The sequence below is a fragment of the Pteronotus mesoamericanus genome, unplaced genomic scaffold (assembly GCF_021234165.1).
Source record: "Pteronotus mesoamericanus isolate MK-2021 breed Mesoamerican mustached bat unplaced genomic scaffold, CSHL_Meso_final contig_78, whole genome shotgun sequence".
Lineage (NCBI taxonomy): Eukaryota > Metazoa > Chordata > Mammalia > Chiroptera > Mormoopidae > Pteronotus > Pteronotus mesoamericanus.
The window spans coordinates 27204957-27226763 of record NW_026555258.1 but is presented as its reverse complement, the minus strand read 5'-3'; positions in this window follow the sequence as shown (position 1 = coordinate 27226763).

Sequence of the window (21807 nt, the reverse complement as noted above, 5' to 3'; positions counted from 1 at the left end):
GGCGGGTAGGGATGGCACAGAGCAGAGGCAAGATAGGTGGGACCCTTCACCTGGGTGTGTCACTCCCAGATGCCTTCATCGTTTCCACACCCGGCCTCTTCTCTTCCCTCCCTCCATGAGGTCTGCGCCCCAGGCCTCAGCACCCCTGCATTCCCAAACGAGGCTCAAAGTAGACAAGGTGACCTCGGCTGTAGGGAACCGCGTCCAGCATCTTAAAATCATGTTTACATTAGACGGAGAATCTCCACTTCCACAGACCTGACCTAAATAAATAGGGATTCAGGGATGCAGATAGCTCTCTTCAGCATGATGATGGGGGCAAAAAACTGGAAATGGCCCAGGGCACAGCAGGGGCTTCAGGGGCTTTGGAAATTCTGATCTGGGGACACAGGAAAAGCCAAGGACACTGACTGGCAGTGTCCACCCCTAGGGAAATGAGGTTCTGGAAAGGCACACACCTGGGAATCCTCCCTGCCTGACACCCATAGGGACATACTCACATGCATGAGCACACACAGGCACCAACACGGCACTCAGGGCTGTGGGGAAACAGAAATGAACACGCCTGCACATGCTGACACAACGCGGACACAGAGAAAGGACTGGAACGCTGAGCGGCCCGTGGCAGGGCTCTCCTCCCTGGAAGGGCTTTGTTCTTTACTTGATTGTGAATGCCTTTAGAATTCCTTATTGTACTATAATAAACCTTTATTTCCCTTGTAATAAATACTCTAAAAATAAAAACTAAATAATGTACTTTATAGATGAGTGATAAGCGGATAACACTGGACCTATGATTTTAGTATTTTTAGAACTATCAAAGTCATCCATGCATTCTAAAAATATTAGGCATCAACTTAAGGAAAAGATAAGAGAGCTACAGGTCCCACCCCACAGGTGACCATCATGTGTGGTCTGGTGGGTATCCCTCAGGTTCCGCCTCTCTCATTGTCTTATCTGTCTCGGTCACACTCAGACTCATTTTCACATATGTGTGTTTGCCTGTTGAAATCACATGTATGTGGTCTAACAGCTGGGATCCTAGATGCAGATGTTTGGTACATGTGTCTCACATGTGAGGACCCCTGAGGTGTTTATCTGTTGGCACGAAGAGACCCCTGCACCCACTTTAGCCACCTTATGGAACAGGACTGGTGGATCCCGACCCTCCTCCATGGACATCGGTGTTTTTTCCAATTCCCAGCTATTTCATCAGTGCTCTGATGGGTAGCCTTGAAAATACATCTTTGAAAAATTGTACAAGAATTTCTGTGGGGTAATCTGATGGCATGAGCACTGCCAGGGCAAGGTGAGCACCTGTGCAACTTGGACGGGTCCTGCACAGGGTTCTCCCAGAGGAGGGGCCTTTCCCACTTCTCTCCAGGGGATCTTCTGGGGCCTCTGCTTCCTACTTTGTCCCCAGGGCTGGTTGCCACCGGACCAGAAGCCTGCTGGCCACAGTGCCTCTCCCCAGTATTTGCCATGTGCGTGCTCCCATCAGGGAGGTCAGGCATCTCTGACATGTACTGGCGTGTGCACTGCCTCTAATGGGAAGTGCATATGTTTGTCCTTTGTCCCTTTAGAAAACACCAACTTTCAAGAGTTTTCTGTACCACAGGGATGTTATACCTCTGTCTGGCCTTGGGTTGTGAGGAATGCTGTCCAGGTGTGGTTTGCGTTTAAGTGATGTCACTGCTCTTGTCAAGTAGACGCTGGAGGAAGTGAACCCAGGTGGTGACCTCACCTCCTGACGATTGAGCCCAACAGAGAGTGGAACCCTGCTAACCTGGAAGCCACATTGTAAAACTGCCCTGCCTAGCTGACTTGGCTAAAGACCTTTTCATCAACAGGATGTTTTGTTGTCTGCCTGTGTCTTGAGGCCATGGCCTCAAAAGAGGCAGCGGTGATAATATGTTCCAACGCGGCCACCACTTGGTCTGGACTCAGTCCAGATGCCTGTGGCCTTTTTCACGGGAGGACCCAGAGGTAACACGTGGAGGCCCAGGGCAGTTTTGTTCAGGCCAGGCCACCACTCCGATCCCACCTGAGCAGCCCTGTGTCCCCTCCCTGTGCGTGTGTATTTATAGATGGGGGTTCACGTGGGGAGGGCCTGTCCCAAGCCAGGACAGGTGAGAAATCTGGTTGGCCAGTTAGGTTCACACCTTAGGTCAAGGCTGGCTGGGTGAACGTGGAGTATGGGTGGTGCTCTCTTCCTGAGGTGTATTCCCATCCCTGGAAGTGACTCTCAATTCCCCTGGACAGAGGTCTGTGCAGAAACAGTGCTGGGCATGACCAGGGAGCAGAAGATGCAGTGGGCAGAAGCAGCAGTGACTAGGGATGGGCAGGGCTTGAGGCCCCTGGACCAGCTGCCAGTCACTGTCATTGCAGAGGTCCACCCAAGTCATGGAGGGACAGCAACTGGATGACAGAGACCCCACCCCATCTCTGTCAGTGAGGGGAAGGTGTGCCACACCACTGAGGACCAGAGCAGGCCCAAAGTAAATGTGGCCACTGGAGGTTGGGGGCCTATGGACCTATGGACCTAGGTCCCTATGGACCGCCAGAGAAAGACTCTTTCCCCAAAGCTGTGTAAACTCCATAGGCAGCTTGCCCACATTAAACAAACTGTGCTGGACGACCTGGCTGCCCAAGGGTGAGAAGGTAGGAGAGGTGAGGGTGGGATAGGGGGCAGAGGTGCAGGAGAACTTATGGGGAAAGGTCGGTGTTAGACACACAGGGAGCACTTGCAGAACCTGGCCAGGAGCAAAGACCGGCCTCAGATCACCCGTGTGCTGGACTGCCCATGGGGAGGTTGTCCTGGGGTGGGTCCTGGGCTCTGGCTGTGTTCCGTCTTTGGGGGGCTCGTGGAAATGAGGGCACATGGGTGATCTTTTCTCCTCTGGCAACTCCAGCACCAGCCCAGGAGGCAGAGCCGGCTCCTGCTGCAACACTTGCCATCCATCCCCAGGAGCCTGATGCAAGGGCAGCCCAGAAGGCCACTCCAGACCTGGTGGGGTGTCCGCTTCCTGCAGTCGTGGCACCTCTCATAGCTACTCCAGCTACAGTTCTGGAGCCAGGGCCCAACTGCATGGCACCGCCTGACCTGACTGAGGCCCCACCACCCCTGCCCGAAGAGCCCTCCCTCGAACCTACCCTGGCTCCTGCCAAGGGAGGAGGAGCTGCCCTTGGAAAATGCATCAGGGCCAGCTCTAGAGCTGCCTGCCGTTCAACCAGCTCTTACTCTCTCATCAGAATTTGTTTTACCCACATGTCTTGACCTTTTTTAATTTTTATATTATCCCTTTATTTTTCTCATGATATGGCTTATTTAAGTAATAAATAAGTTATTGTTTATATTTTAAATTGTGTCATTTCTGAGCATAAGGTACATTGACAATGGTGTGCAAGCATCACCACTATTTAGTTGCAGAATGATCCATCACCCAAAAGAAAACCCTGCACCCAAAATACTCACTCTCTATTCCTCCCAGCCCTGGAAACCCCTGATGTGCTTCCTTTCCCTGTCCTGGAAGTTTCCTACAAATGGAATCTTTCAATAGGTGTTTTATCGTGTCTGCTCACATATTTTTGTTTGTTTTTATCTGAAATAGTATTTCAGTAATTTGAAAGGAAAAGCCCAGATGGACTAGAGATTAGATGTAAAACAAGAAGCCCTTTTAGTAAGTGTGTGCATCATTTCGCGGTAGAGATGGCTGTGCTAAGTGTGATCCCAGGGCCAGAAGCCAGTCAGGACTACTCCGAAAAATTCAAGAGGAAGGAAGACCCCCAAGCTCATTTTATCAGGCCAGCATCATCCTAATACTAAAACCAGATAAAGACACCACAAAGAAAGAAAATTATAGGCCAATATCCCTGATGAACATAGATGTTAAAATCTTCAACAAAATATTAGCAAACCTGATCCAGCAATATATCAAAAACAGTAGACACCATGATCAGGTGGGATTTATTCTGGGGATGCAAGGTTGGTACAATATCCACAAATCAAAAAATGTGATAGACCACATAAACAAAATGAAGGGTAAAAATCACATGATCATATCAATAGATGCAGAAAATGCTTTTGATAAAATCCAGCACCCATATATGATTAAAATTTCTCAGCAAAGTGGGAATAGAGAGAATATACTTCAAGATAATAAAGGCCATATGTGACAAACCTACAGCCAACATCACATTCAATGAGCAAAAAATTAAAATGTTTTCCTTAAGACTGAAACAAGACAAGATATCCACTTTCACCACTCTTATTCAACATAGTACTGGAAGTCCTAGCCACAGCAATCAGACAAGAAGAAGAAATAAAAGGCATCCAAATTAGGAAGGAAGAGGTAAAACTGTTATTATTTGCAGATGACGTGATACTGGATATAGGGAACCCTAAATATTCCACTAAAAAACCACTAGAATTGATAAATGAATTCAGTAAAGTTGCGGGATACAAATAAATATCCAGAATTTAGTTGCATTTTTATACACTAATAATGAACTATCAGGAAGGGAAACTAAGAAAATAATTCCATTCACAGCTGCATAACAAATATTTAGGAATACATTTAACCAAGAATATAAAAGACCTGTACTTGAAAAATTATAAGAAACTGAAAAAAGAAATTGAACAAGATACAAATAAGTGAAAGCCTATACCATGCACATGGATAGGAATAATTAATATCATTAAAATGTCTATACTACCCAAAGCAATCTATAGATTCAACACAATTCCTATCAAGATACCAATGGTATATTTCACAGAACTATAACAAATATTCCAAAAATTTATATGAAACCACAAAAGACCTGAAGAGCCACAGCAATCTTGAGAAAGAAGAGCAAAGTTGGAAGTGTCATGCTACCTAATATCAAACTATATTACAAGGCCATAGTAATCAAAACAGCATGGTGCTGGCATAAAAACAGGCATATAGGTCAATGAAACAGAATAGAGAACTCAGAAATAAACCCACACCTTTATGGTTAATTAATATTTGACAAAGCAGACAAGTACATATAATGGGGTAAAGACAGCCTATATAATAAATGGTGTTGGGAAAATTGTACAGATACATGGAAAAGAAACCAAACCAACTTCTTAAACCATACAACAAGAAGAAATTCAAAATGGGTTAAAGAGTTAAATATAATACCCAAAAGCATAAAAATCCTAGAAAGAAGCATAGGCAGTAAAATGTTGGACATTTCTTGTAGCAATGTTTTTTTCTGATGTATCTCCTCAGGCAAGGAAAACAAAAGAAAAAAAATAAACAAATGAGACAACATCAAACTAAAAAGTTTTTGCACAGCAAAGGAAACGGTCAACAAAATGAAAAGACAACCTACTGAATAGGAGAACATATTCACCAATGATACTTCTAATAAGGGGTTAATATCCAAAATTTATGAAGAACCCATATAACTCAATATCCCCCACCAAAAAAAATTTAAAAAGTGGGCAAAAGACCTGAATAGGCACTTCTATAAAGAGGACATACGGATGGCCAATAGACATATGAAAAGATGCTCAATGTCACTAATCATTAAAACCATAATGAGATATCACCTCACACCTGTCAAGATGGCTATCATCAATACATCAACAAACAGCAAGTGTTGGTGAGGATGTGGAGAAAAGTGAACCCTTGTGCACTATTGGTGGGACTGTAGACTGGTGCAGCCACTGTGGTGAACAAACAGTATGGTGTTTCCTTAAAAATTAAAAATGGAACTGCCTTATGATCCAGCAGTCCAACCTCCGGGAATACTCATATATCCAAAGAAACACAAAACACTAATTTGAAAGAATATATGCACCCCTATGTTCATTGCAGCTATATTTATAATAGCCAAGATTTGGAAGCAGCCCAAATGCCCAACAGTAGATGAGTGGATAAAAGAGCTGTGTACATTTACACAATGGAATACTACTCAGCCATAAAAAAGAAGGAAATCTTACCTTTTGCAAAGCATGGATGGACCTGGAAATTATTATGTTAAGTGCAATAAACCAGTCAGAGAAAGACAATGCCAAATTTTATTTCACTTACATGTGGAATCCAATGAACAAAATAAATTAATAAACAAAATAGAAACAGACTCAGGTACAGAGAACAGATTGGCAGGAAGGAGGTTAAAGGACTAAGTGAAAGGGGTGAAGAGATTAAGCAAAAAAGAAGAAACTCAAACACACAGACAATAATGTGGTGGTTAACAGAGGGAAAAGGGGGTGGGGGAAAGCAGAAGGGGGTAAAGGGAGGGTAAATGGCAACAGAAGACTTGACTTTGGGTGGTGAGCAGATGATATAATATAAAATTGTACACTTGAAACCTATATAATTGTATTAACCAATGTCACTCTAATACGTTCAGTAAGAATAATAATTAAAAAAAGAATCAGGATGAGACCCCAAGCTTTTAGCACCCTGCTGAGTTCTTCTTTCAAACAGCAGACATCGTTCTAAACCTTTCCTGGCCCATCTCCCACATAGTATCAGAAGAGCACATTTTCCTTCTCCTGAAAATACTTTAACAAATTACCTCAAGACTTAGAGGTTTAAAGCAACAAGTATTTTTCACACAGTTTCTGAGGGTCAGGCATGCAGGAGTGGCTCAGCTGCAGACAAGGTGTCTCCAGGGCTTCCGTCACCCGAAGGCTTGTCTGGCTTGTCTGGACAACCTGTGGCTTGTGGCTGGAGGCTTGGTGTCTGACCACATGGGCTTCTCCATAGGGCTGCTCATGACGTGGCTAATGGTCAGCAAGAGAAGCAGAAGGAGAGACACTTGAATACCAAATGGGAGAGCCTGAACTTTATTTCCCATAAAACAGGGAGCCAATGATAATTTGGGAATTGCTGAGAGTCTTTCCCAAGCCGTTTTTGGATCCATCACTGATGTCACGTTACTGTTGTATTATTTGGTCTGAAACCATTCTGTGTCGACTAAGATATTGCAACTAATAGCTGACATAACCTCAAGAAAACAAAATTTAGTAGCAAGAATCCTAGGAACATCTGTCGTGGCCCATGAACATCACCACACAAAGGGAAGCAGGAGGAAACCAAGTGTCTTATTAGAACAATAAGGCAGGGCGAGAAGAGAGGTTGATTTTTAGACTTTCCCCTTTACAAAACTTGGAACCACAGACCCTATGACTTTAGATTTAGAAGGGAACTTTGAAATTATCTGGATCGATGGAAGCCGATGACCCCCACATCTCCCTCTCTAGCTTCCATCACTCCTCTGAGCTCTAGAGCTATTTACACAGCTGCCTGCTGGCCATGTGAGTTGGTTTAACTGTGGATACTTTCATTTCAACATGTCAGAAAGTGGATTCATCATTTTGCCACCCTCTTCTGCTCAGGGTATTTTATTTAATTAAATCATCATCTGCCCAGTCACCCAAGGGAGGAGCCAGTAGGCCATCCTCCACTGAAAATGTGGAACCCCAGTCCAGTGGGCACCTTCTGATGTGATATCTAAAACATCTCTAGCTTCCTCCATACTCTCAAGTCAATTGCTTCTCTCACACACTGGCCTCCTCAAACCTCTCCTCCCTCTCTTGCCTCCAGTCCTTTAAAAATGTGTTACCTTTGCCTGGAATATTCTTCTCTCTTGCCTGACTGGAAAACTCTTACAGCTTTTGTAGGACCTGGTTCAAATGACATATGGAATTAATCTCTCCTTTGTCTGGGCTCCACATATCACCACCAACGTCTAACATCATCCTTGTTTATATGTCCCGCTTATTTCACAATACAATTATTTTCTAGCTAGGAAAGCTCTGACTCCTAGAGACTAAGTGTCTTAGTCAACTTCAAGTTCCCCCAGTTCATCAATAGCAGAGCCAGGACTAGAAGATATTCTGAACACAGGGCTCATGCCCAAGGGTCCCCCATGATAAAATGTGCACCGTTATTTTGGCCACAGGGGAGTATCTGCTGGGTAAACCATGGTTGTCTGGAGGTTCAAGCTGTGCCGCCAAAGACATGTCCTGCATTGGGGGTGGCAGGGCTGGCACTCCAGTCAATAGACCCTGGAGCACCTGCACCCAGGGGCTTGGCAGGGATGCTCAGGCCTGGCTCGCAGGATGGCCCGTGGAGGGGAAGTGCCACTCTGATTTGTGAGTCACCCATTTCCACTGCACAGAGGCCTTGTCAAGTAGGAGCCTGTCAGCTTTCAGCTCCATCTCTCTTGTCTCTGGGGCCCGAAGTCAAGTTCAGTTTCTGCTCACTTGTTTGATTTTTAGTGGCTCCTCTGGCATCCCCAGCTCCAGAACCTTTAGCAAACGGCTTCCTTGGAAAGTTTAAGGTGGAAATCTCTGAGCTGAGCCTGTGCTTCTTCTGACAAGTGTGTAATCGATGGGAAAGCGCTCACTGGGGGCCACCCTATCCTGAGTCTTGCTAAAAGGCGCTTTCAGAGATGAGAAAGGCCCTTAGAGACCTTTACAATGGACTGAGAGGGCCTAAAATCGCCACCTTTTTCCTCCTGGGTGACCATTCACTATCACAACCTCTCTGGCAATCAGGAAGAAAGTGAGGATACAGACAGAAAGGAAATCACTCCCTAAATATATACATACAGGACAGAATGATCTTAGAGGCAGGCAAAAAAAAGCAGGGACTTAGGAAAAAAATGGTTAGGGGTGGCTGGATACTAGAGTTTGGGGTGAGCTGCACCTTTAGGCTTTGGCTCTGCCCTTCCAAGCAGCCTGTCTGTATTGCGGTTCTTTGCCTTTGATTCCTAAAGCTGTAGCCACTCATGGCCCTTCCCTCCCAGCCCCTCAGGAATACAAACCCTCACTCTATTTCTTTTGAACATAATTGAAATGGGCCAATACTTTCCAAAGGGGCTTCACTAATAGACTAAATAAAACAAATATAGAAAACATCACCAGCATTAAAAACAATCTCGTTTACTCAGGATCCCATGTTGATCAGGAGAATCCCAGAAGCAGGCGTAAGAGACTCTCGTCAAACTTCTCCCAGCGCCCTATCCAGTTCTACTCCTGGCAGTTCCCTGCCCTTGTCTTAGCCATAAGGCCTCTGGGTACCATTTTGTTTCTGGCACCTGGTAGCAAGGTTGTCCAACCCACGGCCCACAGGCTGCATGCAACCCAGGGTGGCTGTGAATGTGGCCCAACACAGTCATAAATTCACTTAAAACATTTTTTTTGCTCATCAGTTTTCATTAGTGTTTGCATATTTAATGTGTGGCCCAAGACAACTCTTCTTCCAGTGTGGCCCAGAGATGCCAAAAGTTTGGACACCCCTGATGGTGTGGAAGATCCTTTTGTTCAAATGAAATCAAAGTGGGAAGTAGAGACCAGTCAGGAATAATTGAAAGCTAAATTAAGACAGCAGAGGTAAAGCTAGGCAGCAGTATAAAGATGCAAGGGATATTTAGGAATCAGAATTAGTACTATTTGGGGATCCATTGGATATGGAGTAGAGGGATTGAACTTTCCTTTTCTGGTTTTTGAAGATATTTGTTGAACTCAAGCTGGAATTCCCTATACCATTTGCATGTTGGAAATAATAGCACTTAAAATTGTTTTGGAAAGAGGGGAAGCATAGAGGCACACAAGAGGTAGAGAAGGACTTTGGTTATTAATGAAGATATATGTAATGGCATGTCACTCTAAAAATTCCAACTTATGAAGGTATAATTTGCATACAAGAAAGTGCCCACATTTTAAGTGTACAGTTTATAGAGTTTTGACAAACGTATATACCCATATAACTACCACCTTAGTCAGTTCCCTTGTGCCGTTGTCCAGGCAATTGCTCCACCCCCATCTCTAGGCAACCATTGATGAGCTTTCTGTTACTATAAATTAAGGTGTGTTCTAGAATTTTATATACATAGACAGCATATAATTTTTTGTGTCTGGTTTTCTTCGACTCAGCATTATTGTGTTTTTGAGACTCATCCCGATGTATCAGTAGGCAATTTCATTCTGTTTCTGAGTACCATTTTATTGTTTGGACATACCACAGTTTGTTTATCCATTCACTGCTGATGAATGTTTGGGTTGTTTCCAGTTTTTTGTTATTACAAATAACGCTGCTCAGAACATTTGCATGCAAGTCTTTGGGTGAATATATATTTCCATTGTCCTGAGGAAATACCCAACAGTGGAATTGCTCGGTCATATAGGAAATACATGTACATTTAATTGTATAAGAAAGCAGCAGCTCATTTTTTAATGAACAAAACACTTATCATTATTCACTATAATTCAAGGATGAAGAAAAAGTAATTTAGCTCAATCCTCCTTGAATTATCATAATATTTAAACTATTGGGATCTGAGTTAATAAGATTAAGCCTTTATAAAATTCTTAATTAATCCAAACATAGTTTGGATTTTTAATTCCCATGGAAAAAGTATTTCTAAAGGAATATGACATGCACAAAGAGAGGAGAAATTTTGTGAATGTTGTATATTCTCCCTCAGAGAAGAATATCAATATGTTGTCACTTTATCAATGAGATTCAATTATATAATATAAAACTGTGAAGTCCTCTATAAACATACATAGGATATTATTGTTTTACTTTCATTGAAGCTGTCAGAGAACTCGTAGCACAGTTTTGCTTGTAAAATCATGTGGACCCAGTATATGTCATGGTAACCCTCTGAGTTGACTCAGCTGGAAAGCTGAGACATGTATCCTGCCAGGTAAGCCAGCAACTTGGGAAATTATAGCTCGGCTGTGCATAAGCATTCCCCTGTGATTGGGAGCCTTAACATTGCCCCTAGGGGCCTAATATCTCCAGGAGTAGCCTAATCATTGGCTCAGAAATTTCTTTAGAAGCTGATTGACAGCAGCTGCCAATCTAGATAAGCACCAGAGGGCCCCAATTAAAGCTCTGACCATCGATCTCACCACCAGGACTGGAGACTTCAATATCTATCCACAAGTGGGAAAAAAAAATTACCCCCTGAGAAAAAAGCAGCAATTTTTGTAGTATGCACCAAATTAGACAGCCATATTATACATTATTTATAATTCATAGATGCATTTTAACCCATCTTCTAAAATGTTGCATCGTTAGTCTCATAAGGTTGGTATTCAGAACTGTTCTTTTGCAATTCTTCACATTGGAAAAGGACATGGTAAATCTGGAAGAAAATAGAAATGAAAGAGTATTTTTAGCATTGACAAAAATAGGAACTATTTTAAAGTAATTTGTACTATTGTCATTGCTGGGGCCTTCGTTAGCCACCTGAGGAGGAAGTACCCAATGTTTTCACTGATCCTCCAGATGAGGCCAAGTTTAAAACACACTCTCTAGAGGGATTATGTGAAGATGTTAAAACTTGGCCAGGAAAGTGACAAGGTATTAGATAATGGAGACAATCCTGGAAGTTGGCTGGTCCCTCCAGCCTCCATGAACTAAGGTCATCAAACACAGCAGGTCTGCAAAGATACTGGCAAATGCCAAATGGCTTCCTTTAGGCTTGGAACTCAGCGTAATTAGTCGCAGAGGAGGAATAGGCACATTTAAATTCATCCAAGAGATCGTTACTATTTGAGTGGCTTACATACAAACATAAAAATTGTTGCCCTCTTAAAACAGTTCCTACCTGCAAAGAGGGGGCAGACGAGATAGTCAACTGACCTTTATATAAAGGAACTGTCCAGACGATGAATTCTCTCCATTCTTTCTCCTTTTTGTTCTCTCCTAGGCTTATTTCTCAGTAGCTCTATTTCACCCAGCAGATGATAAATGTATGGTGCATGCGAATTCAAGAGTGTTTACTGGCGTAAAATATCAATGGACTTTTAAAGTTGGATACTTTTATGGATGAAGAGTTGCAAGTACTGCTGGGGAAGGGTGATGTGAAAATGGCTATCAAAGTGGGGCCTTCCACAGCTGTCTCTGGGGGTCTTCACTGGCAACTGGTACAGGATTGGCAATGGAGCCTTCCTGTTGCCCCAGAATTGCAGCTAAGGCTCTGACTGGTACGTAAAGGGCACTTTGTGTCCCACTTTCTAAGTCCTAATCTCTCCAAAAGGGCCTTGGTGGTTGGGCCCAGACACTACAACGCGGTCTTCTTGAGAGAGTTAATTCCAGACCGAGCCTTATCACCCATTTCTATCTGTCCCCCATATCCCAGCCGCTTTGGAGAAAAGTTCTGGAGCTGAGAGAGGGTCAGCCTTTGGGTACTGCTGCATTTGCAGAGAGAGGCTGTTCCCTTCCATGAGGAGGACTGGGGGCAGGTGGGCGGCGGTGCTTCTTCCTCCCGTTAGACTGGCCTGAAGTAACATGCTTCTCCTCTATAATTGTGTACAAAGACAGGAGGTACCTACAAGAAGAAGAGTTGGCATTTCATGTCTTCATCACTACTCAAACTGTGACAGAGGGAGAGTCAATCTCCCAGTTTGTGTGGGTACAGTCGGGGGCTCCAGGCTTGACCGCCCCCACAGAGAGGGCAAAGAATTCATCTGCAGGGAGGAACATGGCAGGAGGGCCACCAGCTAGGGTTTGGTTGGAACTTTCTGTCAGGTCTTTCAGGAGATCTTTAATGCACAAGATGGCTGCGTGGGCACAAGTTCCTTATCAATGGACATGTGGGAGCCACCACATCGAAGCCATAGAAAATGGGGAATAGCAGATAGACAGCCCAGAAGGCCACAACCACACCAAATGAAATAAAGGGACAGCTGTCCTTTCCTTCTCCCGCCACCCTGGCTCATACCAAAAGCTTAGCACCCAGAGGGCGAAAGGAAAGCTGGCATTCAAATGACACCCCGCCTCCCTCCACCTCGTCCCAAGCACTCAGGGCCAAGGGGCTGGCTGTGTAAGAAGAGCTCATTCCTCCTCTGTCCCTGGAAGAAAGTCTAGGTGAGTCCCTCAAACTTTCTCGGCACTCTCAGGTAACAGCAAAAAGTCCTGACATTTTCAATCACAAAGACAGTCTCCTTTCGGTAAATAAAATGACCAGTCAAAATGAAATTGTCAAAACTCAATTCAGAGTTAAAGCCTTCCACTCCCCCAGGGCTGGCCTGCCTCCGGCTCGGAGGCTGGAGGTGGGTTGGTCAGCTCCTTTCCTGCTCTCCTCCCACCTTGCTCTTCTCCGTCTTACTCCCTCACTGGACTGTCTCTGGCTTTCATGGGTTTGGAAATAAGAAGGGGGAATGTGGAGGGGGATTAGAGAGAGAAGAGGTCAGGGACAGGAAAGGAGCTTTGTCACTGGTGTAGAAGCAATCAGGCCACGGTGCCCTTCAGGCAGGGCAAAGTCCTCTTGCTGATCCTGTTTCCTGAATGATGCTTTCATGGTGACTCAGACGCCTCCCCTCTGCAGCCTCTGACTGTGGCCCCCGGATGAGGATGAAGCCTACTCTGTCCTCTGAGTATACATCTCGAGGCCCTTCCTGTTATCCTGGCAGGCAGGCCTCCCTGGGGGAATCCAAGATGACCCCAGGCTAACCCCTCCTCACTCCCTCCTGCCCTCCTTCCTTCTCTATTGTGTTCCTATATTTGGTTGCTGAAATAGCCATCTGTCCCCAGCACCCCACCTTGTGTGGACATGCAGCTTCCTCCCAATGTAGTCTCCTTCTTTTGCCATGGACCCTTTCTGCAGGGTCTTACTTGTGGATTTATTTTTTAGGCACACATATGGCATTAAATTCTGTACCCCAGAGCTCCAGGGGTCCGAGGTCAAATTGCCTGAGTGGCTTCTTTCAGGGTCCCTCTCTCAGTGAATGGGAAAACAAAAACCCCAGATCCTTCTCTTGTGGAGAATGGGGGAGAAATACCGCAGCACACAGCCAACTCTCTCCCCAGAGGCTCCCTCTTAGCCTCTCCAACATCAATGCTTTTATGCCTTCGGGGCGAATGATGAGCTAAGAATTAGCCAACTAGTTTTTCCATCACCACTTTGCAAGACCCACTCAGTCTGTTTAACATTCTGCCTTAGGGTGTGGAGATATTTGAAACAATTTCTTCATTCTTCACCAGTCATTGTGACCTCAAACAACCCAGAGATTGAGTCCTATTCTCACCTTCTATTATACATTACTAGGACATGAAGCCTTTCCCTCCCCTCACCTTACTTAGCCAAGTCTACTTTACCAGGTAAACTAAGTAGGAGAAAGAGGTACAGGTGAGATATGCATGAGAATAAGTGCCAGTGGGGAAGGACTTAGAGCTAGAAGTGGCCCTGGGACATAAGCTGTCAGGAATACAGAAACATCTTAGGGGCAGGAGAGGACATTGAATTTGGCCATTATCAGTTGCCAGACACCTCAGCCAACATTATTTTAAATCTTAAAGAACAGAATAACTTCAATTGATACCTGGGGACTCTTATGATTATTTGTGGAACTGTTTGTGGAAATGAGACAGGTGATTTTGACGGCAGGCCTAGTGAAGCTTTGGGAAGGCCTTATAAAATGGTGACCTTACTGACACACTGCGCCACTCAGAAAACTCTGAATATTCCCAGGTCTCTTGCGTATTATATTTCTTCCAGGCCCTCATATACTGCCCTTTGCCCCTGTTTATTTACCTCAGCCTCATCTAGTGCATTTGTGTCTCATGTATCTGTCTCCTTTCTAGAAACAGCAATATGCTTCTGTTGGTTGACCTTTATCTTCCATACCTGTGATTTTTTTCTTCCTAACAATGTAGAAGTATTTCATTTCCATTTTCCTTACTTTCCTCATGCTCCACATTCCAGCTCTTGCAGCTGTTACAGTGGCTTCTCTTTCCATGGCAGTCTCATTATTGCATCCACTTTCTTTCCCAAACATTGGCCTTCGCTCTTCCTCCCTCAGCCATCTGAGAATCTCCTCCTGGAGCATGGTCTCCCTCTGCTGCACCTGCTTTTTCCAAAAAGCCATGCCCTTTTAAAGTTCTCTGAGGGTTGAAAATTTATCTAAGAAATGTTGTTATATTCTGGACTAATTTCCTCTCCTAGCTTGGAACAGTTGTGTGTTGGATGTGAAGCCCTCACCTGGTTTTCCCATCTTAACTTTCTTCATTCTTTTCTTTTTTGTAGTGTGCATATGTAGGAGCCCTGCGGGTCTTTTTAAATAATCTCTCCCTGGAGAAGGAGGTCGTTCTACTTGAGCCTGCTATTTGCTCAAGAATGGTGTGGGTGGCGGGGGCAGGAAGTGACCTGGAGCTGCTGACAGCTTTAGTCCAAGCACTTGTTTCAGATCATATTCAGAGAGAACCCTTTTCTTCATTTTTATTGTTTGCCCATTTCAGCTAAGCAGATCGCCTAGACAAGAGGTATGGCTGGCTCACAGTAAATCCCTAACTTACAATCGCTGTCCATCTCATTCAATATTAGAGAAATCTGGACCATGCTGAGGTCTGGAAGGTTATATATCATCACTTAGTATCCTTCAATTTGATCCCCAATTCACTGATTTGGCAGATATTCTCTTTAGCCTGTGAGTTGGAAGTTATAGCTCTAACTATACTTGTTGGAGAATAGTTCTCTTCTCTATTTATGTTCTTTGGCTTATTTTAATAGGTTACAAAAACAGGGCTACAGCAAACAGTCTTTTTACCAGAAGTCCAATGTAGTCTTTTTAAAATAAAAATCTGATGACGCTCCCGCTCATTCTGCTGCCCTGCTATAATCTGCTTCCCAGCTACATCTCCAGCCCGTTCTGGGACTTTTTTCTTCTTCACTCTTCTGCTTCATGGGATGTTGTTTACTTGTTCTCTCTCTGAAATCTGTCCTCTTGTATCTTTTGTTCCCTCTGCCTGGACTGTTTTCTCCTCCACTCCCTTTGCTTGGCCAACTCCTCTTACTCTCCAGGCTCAGTTCAAACATCACGTGTCAAAGAATGCTTTTTCTGAACACTAAATGCATATCCACACTATGTCCCCACACTTGCTTTGTCAAATTTATGTCTGGTCCCACAATAACGCCTTGATTTCTCTTAATGCTGTCATATGTGGTCTGGGCAATAAACAATGAATTCAGATTTTAACCTGCAGTTTTCAAGAGAATATTCTCTAACCTAGACTGGATATATTAGTAGCAAACAAGAAACACACTGGGAATTGATTTTGAAGTATGGTGTGTCTTCTACAGATATACATGCTAAACAAGTATAACAAAATGAGGTCAGGTAACAGGAATGGATGTTTCAGAAAGCTGTATCATAAAGTCCATCAGAGAGTGCATAAGTCAGTGCCTGGCACAGAAGGTGCTCAATAATATTTTGTGAAGCAAATGAATGATTGGTGTATCCTCGAGGTTGAAGTCCCCACCAAACACATGGTCCATCTACATGCAAAGAAAAGGTAATTTGGAGACAGGAGGTTCTGTTGGGGTGGAAGAGAGAACTGTTCTTCAAGATAAACCAGGGTGTTGATTCAAGTTGTTCAGCCAGCTTTCTCATCTCTCTTCCTGCACTTCCTGTTCATAGGTAACCACTTTGTAAACCTAGGTGTAAAATGGAAGGCCACGGCTTGCCCGCTAACAATGGTGTATGGCATCCTCAGTGTTTCTCCAGGCTGTCAGACAGCCTAGATCTAGTGTTCTCACAGTTGCCCAAGCTCTTCTGGGCCATGTTTGCTCCAGGCTTTTGCAATTGCCAGGAAATGGGCGGCCATGGGTTCCAAACCTAGCAGGCATACGGAGCTATCGGCGTGTCTAATTCTGATCAACCAGGGAGGGAGAGTTGTGCTGGGGTCAGCAGGAGTTTGAAAGCTCCAGGCTGCTGCTAAACTCGGGGACTTTTGTAGAAAGTGCTCAGCCAGGGACTTTCGCCAAGCAGCACCTGGCTTCCCAGCTGCATGTAGCCCCCAGGGTTCTGTCCTGCAAGATGCCACATGGGATTCTGAGGGCAAGGTTGGCTCTGGTAGCTGCCATGGCCCACAGTCTATGGACTGCACTGGTTTAATTCTACTGGCTGTACACTACTTAAAATGTGGTTCACTGCGCTAGTGGATTTACTTCACCTGGCTTTAGAAAACAAAGAATTTAATTACCTTTTCCTGGGTCTTTTATTTTTTCTTTTCAGTTCTTTATGGTATTGAAAGACAGCTATTTTATGATCAGGGAAGTTTTCCATTGTTTTAATAGCTCTCGGATCATCGCTCGATATTAGTATTTTGCATGCAGTGTGTTTTTCAACTAATTACTTTCTAAATGTGTTAAGCCTCCTTTTTTTGCTTTAATCTGCCTTAGAGTGATATTACCATTTTATTAACTTTTATTTGGGTGGTTTTAAGACTTTTCTTAGTGTTGAAATTTCATTCCATTACCTAGAATCATAGACTTCCAGAGCTGGGAAGGCCCCTGAGATCTTTTCTAAATCTCTTCTTTTAGAGGTGAAGAAACTGAGGTAAAGGTGTTAAGAGACTTGCTTAGATTTTCACAGTCAGTGGTGGAGTTGGGATGAGGAAAATCAGGTTTTCTAACCCTTAGTGCAAAGGTATTTTTTACTACAGCATCTTATCTTTCTAAGACATTTTTCATGGGCTGCATTTCCTATCTTATTCAAAAAATCAGCCCCACCCCCTTTGATGAAAATGCATATACTCACTTGTATGAAAAAGAACAAGTCAGTGAATTATAACTACAGTTAATGTGATTTTGTCAATTCCTTACCCAAGTACCAAGAAATGTCAATACCCCTGTCGAATAGTCAATCAATGGTTAATTAGTATTAAATGCTTCTGTATGTCAGTTATAACTGCTAAAATGTGGAAGCCTTTGGTTCTCATGATAGGGTCATAGGAGACAGGAAGTGTGACATCCTGGGAAGCATATCAATAATATTGGTAACCTGGATTTAGCAGTCAATACTGGGGGGGGGGGGGTTGCTTAGAAGCCAGACATATTCAAATTATATATCATAGGCTAAGAATAGCAGAAAAAAATCTAACGCTTTCTTTTAATTAGTAATACCAATAGAGTACACTGAAATTTGGTAAACCCTGATGCTGTTATTATAATAGCAATATTTTCATGGCACCTTACAGTATGCAAAGCTCTTTCACATTTACAGTCTTATTTAATTATCACAATAAATATTTTAGATAAGTATCTTCCTTTTCAAAAGATGACATGGAGACTTTAAGCTGCACAGCACTTACTGGGAGAAATTCGCTTTCAACCCAGCTTCTTTCTCTTCAAAATCTCGTCGTCTTTCCATTGCCATTTCTTTCTTCTCCCTCCTTCATGGAACAGTGTTTAAATGCCAGAGACTGTAGAAAGGAATGAGTCCATTGAAAGTGCAAGATTGGTTCAACACAAGGAAAATTATTAGCCTAATTTATCACTTCAATAGACAAAGCAGTACAAATTAAGTTTTGTGGCTACACTGGAACATTAAGAAAGAGCTCTCTTTGGATTAGCTCATCCAAATTCACATTCTACAGATGAGGAAAATCTGGCATGAATTTGGGAAACAGCTCAAATATCCAGTGAGAGGCAGCTGTAAACCGAAAGGCTTGAGTGTTTCTAGTGGCTTCTCAGGAGACACACAATCCATGCACTTGGTAAAAATCTTTGTGCATTTGCAAACAGTAGGAATGGGTACACACACACACACGTGCATACAAATACATACATGAATAAGTTAATATTGTCTCAATGGAGATATTGCAGAAGGCATGCCCCTGGAAAGAATAGGATATTATAGTTTTTTATGTAGATTAGATATACTCCATAATTAGAGATGTTTACAAAATGAAATTCACACAGCAAAGGAAAAGAGAAAAATATCACCTTCTAAAAATCCAAGGGAATCAACCTAGAATCTAAGTAAGGTCAACCAAATGGCAGAATGTCAAGTAGATACATAATAACCAATTCCTGAGAACCTGTGATAAATAGCCAGAGACTACCATAAAAGAGAAAGCCGACTTATAATAGCAACACATAACATTAAACATTTTATTTTTTAATTCAAGGGGCACTTATTGAGTCCTACTACATACCAAACAGGGTCTGGGCACTTGGATTACAGCAGAGAGTAAGCAGGCAAAGACTCTGTCTGCCCTAAAGGAGCTTTTGTTCTAATGCAGGAGACAAAGAGCAAGTAAATTGCGTAACACCTTCAAGGCTCAGTGTTATGGGAACAAGTGAGGAGGGTAAAGCAATCGGGACTACAGGCAGTGAGCATGGGGCCATACTTTTAAATAGATAATCAAGGTCATTGAGAAGGTGAAATCCATGACAAGACCCGAAGGAGGCGAATGGACTAGCCACACAAATATCTGAGAGAAGAGCGCTAAGGCAGAGGGATCGGATGATGCAAAGGCCTGGGGTGGCCTCTTCGTTGTGTTAGAGAAACAGCACGGCAAGGTGACCTCCACAGCTGCTCGATTGACAGTAGGGTGAGAACAAGGATCGCCATGGCTTGAAGTCCCTTGTCAATGACTCTAAGAACACAGGCTTTTACTCTGAGTGAAATATGAAGTCATGGGGCTTTGTTTAGCAGAAGAGCATCAAGATGTGACTGGAACTTTAAGTAGGTCTCTGCGGTGACTGTGTTGAAGCAATATCTACTTGACTACTGCCCCGTCCTTTCTCCTACCCTGGCTCCAACCTCCATCATCTCTCACCCCAGTTAGTGGTTTGGGCCAAGGTAAGGGCAGTGGAGGTGATAACGGGAAGCCAAGTTATGAATCTATTTGAAGACAGAGTCAAGATTTCCTGAGGTGAAATGTGAACGGAAAAGGATAATGCTAAGGATTTCAGGCTTGATCAACTGGAGGAATATTTAGTAATTAACATAATATGGAACGCAAGAGAACTTCTGAAAGAAAATACTAAAATCCTCATAGAAGATTGCCAGAACTAGCACTTTATCCTTCTTGTTCTCTGTGCTCATAGAGTTTAGAACAATGTGTGGCACACAATAGGTACTCAATAAACGTCTGTTGAATAAATTGGTGAATGAATGAATAGTAACTACCGGAATCTCCTCTCAGGTGCAGCTTAAACCAACATTTCTCAAACTCTCACATGCAACAGAACCACCTTGTTAAAACACAGGTTTGGGGCCTCATCCCCAGAGTTTCTGATTCAGAAGGTCTGGGATGAAACCCAAGAACTGGTGTTCACAACACATTCCCAGGGGACGCAGATGCTACTGGTTTGGGGACCACACTTTGAGAATCACTGGTTTGAACACTGTGCAAATATGTTCTGACAGTGAACACACCTGGCCAGGCCTGGGGCCAATTTCATTCCTGTCTCCCCTTGTGCTTTGACGCTCCAGCCCTGCGTCAGCTTCCGTGGGCTAAATAGCTTCAGTCGTTCTGATCACTGCAGATGCCCTCTCATTCCTGCTCCTTAGAACTTTTCCTTGTGGCTCTCAGTAGAGCTGTGTATTCTTTAAATTAAAAAATGGCTTTATCTGTTATTTCTTTTATTGTTTGAAGCAGACATTTTTGCCACTGAATCTCAGTTGCCTCTCACCTCTTGGGGGTTGCTTCCTTCTTTAGTTCTGCCTCAGCCCAAATGGGAAAACAGCACCTTCTCCTTGAGCTCCTCAAAGCACCATTCCGCTCCCCACCACCCCCGCAAGAGACAGTTGTGTGGAGTAGATGTTTACTGAGGATTCTAGCACAGCTCTGCAGACAACATAAACTTTTACAAAAGACACCACATCTCTGTCACCAAATTTCATAATCCATTCCCACAGAGACCAAATTGCTTCCCTTTCTTCTCCTCATGACCCTCATTCTTCAGTCTTTTACATCCCACTCTCTTCAGACCCCCCTCGACCCCTGTACATGCACCCACTGCCGCACACACACTCAGTGTCTCCCGGAAGCAAAGTCCTTCCCACTGTTATGTATGCAGAGCAATCCATTGCTTTCTCTCATCCAGGCCCATCAGGCCATGTCCTGGGGCTTCCCTTCCTACCAAAGCAATTTATTCTTCCAAAAAAGATGGCTTTCCCACTTCAGAGATTTCACCCCCCATCTTTAAAATGATAACATTTCTCTGCCATAACACACACATACCTGCACACCCACCCACAATTAACTTTTAATAGGTTAAGGCCATACCTCATCATGGTTTGAATTTGCATTTCTTTATTCACTTACGTACTGAAGTCATTCAAGTGTTTTTTGGTTGCACTTCCCATGTGTTTTCCAACTGAATGTTAACTTTCTATCCTATGTGATAGTTTGCCCTTTAATTTTATGCCAAAAGTGTTTTAATTTTTACGTAGTCAGACCTGCCAATCTTTATTCTGTGTGATTGCTTCAATCATTTGTAACCTTCCTGGCTTTCCTTTAAACTCTGAAAGTTTTATGTTTGTATGATTGTATGTGGCTTTTCTTTTATATTTGATCATTTATTACACCTGAAATAACTCACCTCTGATATGAAATAAAGTTTAAATGAATTCTTTCTCCCAGCTGTTCATCAATGTTTTTTTATAGTCCTATCACCTAGCACAAGCTGTGACACATAGTCTGTTCTCAGTTAACATTTTTTATAATCAATAAACACATCTCTGTACTTTGTAGCAAATAATCACCCTCTCCCCTCATCGAACCCTGTTTTATTTGGGGATTTGATGAGCACTCGGTTTGCCATCCCACCGCCACTTCCTACCCGCATGCATACACTTTGGGAAAAGCACATTCCTCTAGGAAACGTGCAGTCATTCCCAAGAAGTGAACCCACAGTCGATCAGAGGCAGGCAAGAAAGACCGAAGCATTTTCCATAGGGCAAAGTCCAAATGCCTATCTGAGTATCTAACAACACAGCCATGAGAATGGGGAGGGAAGAGAGAAAACAACCTGTAAATGCAGCTGGTCTGGTTCTGTACATGGAAAATCAGA